Here is a 6,837-nt window from a genome sequence, read left to right as displayed (position 1 = left end):
CACATTGATCAATGGAACATAACAGAATACCCAGAAATAGACCCTAAACACTATGGTCAACTAATCTTTGACAAAGCAGGAAAGAATATCCAAAGAAAAAAAGACACTCTTCAACAAATGGTGTTGGGAAAACTCAACAGCAACATACCAAAGAATGAAACTGAGCCACTTTCTTATGTGATACACAAAAATAAATTTTAAATGGCTGAAAGACCTAAATGTGAGACAGGAATCCATCAAAATCCTAGAGGAGAACATAGGCAGCAACCTCTGTGACCTCAGCCACAGCAACTTCTTTCTAGGCATGTCTCCAGAGGCAAGGGAAACAAAAGTAAAAATGAGCTATATCAAAATAAAAAGCTTTTGCACAGCAAAGGAAACAGTCAACAAAACTAAAAGGCAACCTATGGAATGGGAGAAGATATTTGCAAATGACAGATAAAGGATTAGTATCCAAAATCTATGAAGAACTGATCCAACTCAACGTTCAAAAAACAAAACAAAAAAAAAATCGAGTCAAGAAATGGGCAGAAGACATGGAACAGACATTTCTCCAAAGACCTGCAAATGGCTGACAGATGCATGAAAAAATCCTCAACGTCAATCATCATCAGGGAAATCCAAATCAAAGCTACAGTGAGATACCACCTCACACCAGTCAGAATGGCTAAAATTAACCACTCAGGAAATAGCAGGTGTTGGCGAGGATGCAGAGAAAGAGGAACTTTCTTATACTGTTTGTGGGAATGCAAACTGTTGCAGCCACTCTGGAAAACAGTATGAAGTTCCTCAAAAAGTTAAAAATAGAACTACCCTATGACCCAGCAATTGCACTACTGGGTAGTTATCCGAAGGATACAAACACAGTGATTTGAAGGGGCACATGGAGCCCAATGTTTGGCTATTGTGGACATTGCTGCTATAAACTATGTAGAGAGACCAGATGTCCATCAACAGATGATTAAAAAAAGACGTACACGCACACACAGGAATATTACTGAGCCATCAAAAAGAATGAAATCTTGCCATTTGCAATGACATGGGTGGAACTAGATGGTATTATGCTAAGCAAAATAAGCCAGACAAACACAAATACTATATAATTTCACTCATATGTGGAATTTAAGAAACAAAACTGATGAACACAGGGGAAGGGAAGGAAAAATAAGACAAAAACAGATAGGGAGGCAAACCATAAGAATCTCAACCACAGGAAACAAACTGAGTGTTCCTAGGGGGAGGGGTGGGTGGGTGAGATTCTATTTTCCCATTAGGGTGCCAGAGAAGTAACAGCCAGGTTTCTACCTCTCTAACGGGGAGGGGAAGGTTGGAACATTTTTGTCTGACCTAAGAAGGTACCTTGTTTATAGTCCCTGCTGCAGATGGGGGTTTTGTCTATCTGCATTATGCTAATTGAGTTACCGCTTCTCCCTCTTGCAAGATTTTTAACATTTTTGGTATCATTTTCTTACCCATATTCTGTATGTTTGCATATTTGTATATTTTTGTTCCTGCAGTCTAATTTTATTGGAGTTTGGTAAGAATTAAAAAGTAGATGTTCAGTCTGCCATATTTGACTCTAGCTCTATTAAATCAGAGATTAGATAAAATTGTAAAAATCACATTTTAAACATTAGTGTTTTGGGGTCTGTTCAATTCTCTTCTTTATAATGACTCAGTTAGAACTTAGTTTGCCTGTATAGATTGTGGCTTCTTTTTGCTCTGCGACAGTAAAAAGCCATGCTAACCATACTTGGGGGTGTAAGTATATCTGATGATCAAACTAAACTTATTATTTTAAAAATTTAGAATATGCCACCATTCGTGGGTGACTGATTTTCAAAAACCCATATATCTTATTTTCCAATATAATTTGTTAATGGGCTTCTTCTGTTCTTCTGAATACATTTTTGACCTGGGAATCCTGATGAAAAAATTGCATCTGAAGGGGGAAAAAAAAAACAAAAACACAAAAACACACACACACAAAACTAAGGTTCTCTATATGTTCAGAATGAAACCCCAAACTGACAGGACCAGAGATGTGAGACAGTTGTCTATCTAATGTCCAATTTCCCCTCATTTGAAAAGGCATCACAAATAAAGGCACTCAATAATCATCCTGTTCTTTTTAGTAAGTTTTTAGTAATTTTATTTGGGGGAAAAAAAAAGTCAGCAAGGGCTGCCTCATGTGACTTGGGGAAGTGAGGCTGAAATGATCACAGGCCATAAGGACAAAGTGATTCAAGTGTCCTTCTCTGGTATAGGTCTGAAAATTTCCAGCATCGTGTGAAACAACCTTCAGTGTTACTAGTGAATGAATCATGAAATAAAGTGGTGAGGACATTATTCCTTGATTACGAATGACAGCATTTGGAGAAATACTGGGGGATATAAAATTTTATGAACATTATATAAAGTTGGACTACTTTATAAAATTGTTCAGATTCATTAAAGAGTACTTGACATAATCAAAGCCATGATAATGGTAGATGCCAAACCAAAACCTTGGTTTCTGACTTAAAGTGTTCTATCCTCTGCCATTGACATACATTATGAACAAACTGTCACCAGACACAAATTAGTCCCAATTCCAAAATCACATTTTATAGTTGTATGGCTTTGGGCATGTCATTAATTTCAGTTCGTTCATTTGTAAAAATGGTAAGAAAAATAACTTCATAGCACTATGAAGATTAAGTAAGATCACACAGGAAGTATCATTTATAGTTACAATATTTTAAGTGCTCAAATATTTATTGTTTTAATCAATAAATGTTAAGACCTAGTATGACCCAGGAACAATGTTGAGGCTGTAATACTGAGCAAGATAGATGTGTGATTCTGTCCACAAAAAAACTTAGAACCCAGTAAGAAAGACGTCCTATTACTACGAGAATAATGATCGGAGGGAATATTAAAATAGTAAATGATGGTATACTATAGGCATGGGTATATTGACCAGTCTAGGTTGGAAGCTATTAGATCTTGAATTAGTGAGGTGACAACAAACATAGAGAAGAGTTAACAGAGAATGAGTTTGGTAGATAAACATGATTTGCTGATGGACTAAAAGTGGGAATGAGGGAGATTGAGGAATCATGGATGACTCCTAGACTTCTGGTTTTAGTAACTCCATAGATTTTTGAGATCCCTATAAGATATCCAAATGAAGACCTGTGAGAAGCCATTTGTATTTGAATCTGAAACCCAGTAAAGAGATAAGGTCAGGGATAACTCTGGGCATCATTAGCATATAGATATTATCTGAAGCAAGGGAGATGCATATGTTCTCTCTATCCTCAAGTGATCTTGAAATATGAAGAGGGCTCAAGATGTAGCCCTGAGGCACTTTAACGATGAGAACAGGAAAATAAAAATCGGCAAAAGAGACAGATAAAGGGTTGATGAGGAACAAACGTGGGGTGTGACACCAGTTTAGCCAAGAGAAGATCACGCTCAGAGGAGGTGGTTCACTGCGTTTAAGGATCCTTAAGTTTTTAATTCTATCATAGTGGGGAAAAAATGTTTACAACTCATGTTTATTTTCTTCTTACCAGTGCAGTTGGCTAGCTCCCTTCCTTAGGGGCTCTGTCTATTTGGCCATTAGTTAAGAAAGCAAAAATAGAGCCTACCAAAGATTTGAGAGTGGTTGAGCATTATGGGAAAAAAGCTTCCATTCCTCCGTAAAAATGGCTTCTTTCACTACATTATTTTAAAACATTTTTTTAAAGTTTTTTTTTTTTAATTTATCTGTGAGTGAAAGAGAGAGATAGAGTGTGAGCATAAGCAGGGGGAGAGGCAGAGGGAGAGGGAGAAGTAGGCTCCCTGCTGAGTGGGGAGCCCAATGTGGGGCTCAATCCCAGGACGCCAAGATGACGAGCCAAAGGCAGACATTAAACTGACTGAGCCACTCAGACACCCTTGCATTTTTAAAATTATGGCAAAAAAGTATTAATGTATCCTAATTTTTAATCCTACATTACACAATTCTTAACCATAAGCACATTATTGTACAACAGATCTTGAGAACTTCACCGCGCTTGACTAAAACTGTCCATTGAACAAGTTCCCCATCCCCCACCCCCCACAGCAAGCACTCTTCTACTTTGCTTCTGTAAGTTTGACTGCTTCGTGTACGTCATATAAGTAGATGCATATGGGGTTCGTACTTTTGTAATTGGCTTATTTCACTTAACCAAATGTCCTGAGGGTCCACCTATGTTGCGGCATGTAACAAGACCCCTTACGGCTGAGTGATATCCTCCCTCGCTTGTACGTCCATTTTCTTCATTCATCCCTGAGTGGATATTTAGGTTGTTTTCACATCTTGGCTATAGTACCGCAATGAACAGAGTGAATAGTACCGCAATGAACAGAGTAGGGCTAATATCTAAGATCCTGGTTTTGATTTTTCTAGATAAAAAGTGGGATTGCTGGATCATAGGATAGTTCTATTTTTAATCTGAAGAACCTCCATACCGTCTTCAACAGTGACACCATTTTGCAATCCCACCAACATGGTTCCAATTTCCCCACATCCTCACCAACACTTTTTTTTTTTAATAGTGTGTGAGATGATAGCTCATGGTTATTTTGATTTCTATCTCCTTGATGATTAGTGATGTTGAACATATTTTCATGTGCTTGTTAGCCATTTATCTTTTGAGAAATATCTGTTCGTCCTTTGCCCATTTTTTTAAATTAGGTCATTTGTTATTGAGTTGTAGGAGTTCTTTATATAGTCTGGATGTTAACCTCTTATCAGATATATGGTTTGCAATATTTTCTCCCATTCTGTAAGCTGCCTTTTCTCCCTCTAGATTTTTTCCTATGCTGTACAGAAGTTTTTTTTAATAATATTTACTATGTTAGTCACCATACGGTACATCCCTAGTTTTTGATGTAAAGTTCCATGATTCATTACTTGCGTATAACACCCAGTGCACCATGCAATACGTGCCATCCTTACTACCCATCACCGGCCTATCCCATTCCCCCACCCCCTTCCCCTCTGAAGCCCTCAGTTTGTTTCCCAGAAGGGGGAATGAACCATGACAGACTATGGACTCTGGTGAACAGAAGTTTTTAAGTTTGATGTAGTCCCATTAGCCTATTTTTGTCTTTGTTACATGTATGTTTGGTGTCCTATCCAAATTTTACTGTACCTTTTTAAACTAATATTTCACTAAATTTGTTTTAACCAAACTGAAAATGAGGATGCCTAAGTGGCCAATTGGTTATGTTCAGTGTACTTTCATCTCTATCAAGCAATTGCAATAAGATTCATTTTAGAGTTTCTATGTAATAGAGAGTTTCAGAAATCCCTGGCCATAAACCCAGGCCTGTCTGGTGTCCTATAGCACACCATATGGCCTGTTTAATTAACGGCCACTTTGTGGTGACATCAATAACAACATGTGTTCTACAGTTCAGTGATTTTAGTGATTGACAGGATTTTACTGAGATCAAGGGATCAAGGACTAATTAAAATTGAGGTTTGAAAAATGAGTATTAGAAATAAGTCAAAATCACTTGCAGATAGGATTGGTCTTTCAGCAAATCTAAGAAACTGAAAAACTACTAAAACTAACAAAAGTGTTTTGAGGTGACTGGCTCTTTAACCAATATACAGAAATTAATAGCTTTTCCATAGATAAGTTAACTAACTTTAAAATTAAAGAAATTTCCAGTTTCCAACAGCCACAAAATGTGAAACGAATAAACTCAGTACAAAATGCATAGTGCTGTAGGGAAAAAAAGCTATAAAACTCAGGTAAGGGACATGAAAGGAGACATGAGTAAATAAAGTTATAGTGCCAAGTCTTACAAATTAAACTATAAATTTTATGCGATAGCACTTGAAATTTAAACAATTTGGGAACTTGACAAAATGAGAGTAAAATTTATGTGGAAAATAAACATTAGAGGTCATTCAGGAAAATTCTGCGAAAGGGGAGGGATTGGGCACATCAGCCCTACTAGATATCACAATTTAGTACAAAGCTGCGTAACTAGCGCTCAGGAACAGACGGATCGTTGTGAGTAAAGACAGTACAGAGAAAGGCTTTCCTCTAAGTTTAAAGTTATTTAAAAATAGAAACAGGTTTTACTTGAATTTAAACCTCTTGGAGGCTCAAGAAAGGCTGCATAAAAAATAAAAATCTAACTTCTTGTTTGGATGATAGCCCAAATCTTAAGGATTGCCTTAATTAATATTAAATAAACTGGCAGTCCCTCCCCAAAGTACTCATAATCCCTCCTCTCCAATAGGACTTTTCTTTGGGCTTACACCTACTTTCACCCCTGTGCCAGGTATGTTCTAGATGTCAAATATACTATATTTATTTTACAGCATTAGAAGACAGTGTAAAAAGACGTTTATAAGATTTCATGAACACTTTCTATTTTCTTTAGATAACCTTAAAAGGACTACTTTGACAGTTCTCTATCATTCTGGAGTGAATGGGTATTTTAAAAATTAATATTATTCTATATTCATTTTTATTCAGGTTTTTCTTATATAAACATAGAAACTGTTTAGTCCATCTTCTCAATTATTCTTTTGTAATATATATAGGAGGTATACTTCTGGAACAAATGTTTAGTAAGTATAAATTGCTTTTTGAAAGCCTGGTATGAATGTACATTGCAACAAATAATTCTGATTGTTTAACTATGTTTACCCAATATCTTTTTGCTCTGGAACTGGGAAAAACATAACTGGATTTTAATCTGTCTTGTACAAATTTTCTGCTATTATATATACATGCACATCATTTTGTTTTAATTATCTAAATATTATTCCCTTACCCACATACACGTTTCTCTATGTAT

Source organism: Ailuropoda melanoleuca, chromosome X, assembly GCF_002007445.2.
Source record: "Ailuropoda melanoleuca isolate Jingjing chromosome X, ASM200744v2, whole genome shotgun sequence".
Classification (NCBI taxonomy): domain Eukaryota; kingdom Metazoa; phylum Chordata; class Mammalia; order Carnivora; family Ursidae; genus Ailuropoda; species Ailuropoda melanoleuca.
The sequence above is the reverse complement of the archived record's forward strand: the minus strand, read 5'-3'. Positions refer to the sequence as shown.